Source organism: Plectropomus leopardus, unplaced genomic scaffold (assembly GCF_008729295.1).
Source record: "Plectropomus leopardus isolate mb unplaced genomic scaffold, YSFRI_Pleo_2.0 unplaced_scaffold13745, whole genome shotgun sequence".
In the NCBI taxonomy this organism is placed as follows: domain Eukaryota; kingdom Metazoa; phylum Chordata; class Actinopteri; order Perciformes; family Serranidae; genus Plectropomus; species Plectropomus leopardus.
In genome coordinates this window covers 667-2,180 of record NW_024614664.1, presented here as the reverse complement: position 1 = coordinate 2,180, position 1,514 = coordinate 667, and the positions used below count along the sequence as shown (strand labels likewise).

Below are 1,514 nucleotides of genomic sequence, written 5' to 3'. Positions count from 1 at the left end.
AAAACAGAAACTATCGTTGGAGTTTCAAATTTCTGACAATCCTTGAACACAAACTGTGTTACTATCCAGGTTTGTGAATCAAAATTCCACAACTTTTCAAGGTTTTCCATGACCGAACGGACCCTAAAATAACATTAATGACGGTATTTTCCTGCTAAACTTCACCCGCATCCAAAAACACAAACTAACACGAAGAGCAGAAAGACGACGGAGACGAAGCAGAAACGAAAAGAGGGAAGAGTCGGAGGTCGGAGACGTGAAAGGAGCTTAACCGCGACATCGACCTGCTTCTGCGACCAGAGCGGTTCGGAGTCTGTGACAAACTGAGATAAAGAGGCGTGAAACAGGATTTACCGCGACCCTGAACTCGCTCTGAACCCGAAGACACAAAACTGAGAGAGACGAGAGGAGAAGAGCTAAAACGGAAAGAAAAGACAAAGAAAAGTTAAAATATTAAAGTATTCAGTGAAAATAACAAAGTACTGCTGCACTGCTGAAATTCATACACGCAATTTACGCCACACGCACGAACACAGACGAAATGATCAACGCATCAAACAGCCCCGAAAAACGCATCAAACAGCCCCGAAAGGGTTAAACGGTACCTGGCTGCGAGCGCTGGGACCGTACGTGTCCTCGGCTCCGAGGATCTGGATGTTGACGGAGCTGAAATCTTCAAGTTTTAACTGCTGAAACATTCGCTTTGTCCTACACACACACACACACACACACACACACACACACACACACACACACACTGTTATCCTCAGTGATATAAATAAAGTTTACGCCGTTGTTTTCCGAGTCTCTCTCACCGTTTGATGATGCTCTCTGCCGTCCGTCGGGCCTTTTCTGCCGCTCTGGGACCTCCGACCGGACACACCGCCGTCGCCCTGAAGCCGTCCATGTAGGTGGCGCACACCTGCAGAGACGAGGACACGAGAACAAAGAGACTCAACAATAGTAGAAGTGATGATGATGATGATGATGATGATGATGGTGATGGTGGTGATGATGGTGATGGTGATGATGGTGATGGTGATGATGGTGATGGTGATGGTGATGATGGTGATGGTGATGATGGTGATGGTGATGATGATGGTGATGGTGGTGATGGTGATGGTGATGATGATGATGGTGATGGTGATGATGATGGTGATGGTGATGGTGGTGATGGTGATGATGCTGACCTTGTAGTCGTGTGACGGAGCGAGGCCTTTGGCGCCCGTCACTCTGACGGCGCCTCCGTCCACACCTGCAGACACAGTGACTGTGATTTCAATATTTTCATGATGTTTTAGATTAAAATAAAAAAATAAAAAAACATTTCATTTTGTTTGTGACTGCAGATGTTATTTATTTATTCACCTGTTTGCTGTTTTATTCATTATAAAGCTCAATATTTAATCATTTCTATTTGATTGATTGTTTATTTATTAGTTTTTTGTCTTCTTTGTTTTTATGTTTCTCTTTTCTTTCTTCCTTTTTTAGTAAACGTTAACTAAAAATCTCTA

At 43.7% G+C, this 1,514-nt stretch overlaps 1 long non-coding RNA gene across 1 annotated transcript; it reads right to left on the bottom strand.

Annotated features, from left to right (window-relative positions):
- Nucleotides 1-610: 610 nt before the first annotated feature.
- LOC121964031 lies at nucleotides 611-1,301 on the bottom strand. Its single transcript, XR_006107312.1, has 3 exons — nucleotides 1,191-1,301; nucleotides 816-922; nucleotides 611-708 (listed from the first exon to the last, which is right to left on the bottom strand). It is a non-coding gene; the product is annotated as an uncharacterized LOC121964031 (long non-coding RNA).
- Between the last annotated feature and the right edge of the window lie 213 nt (nucleotides 1,302-1,514).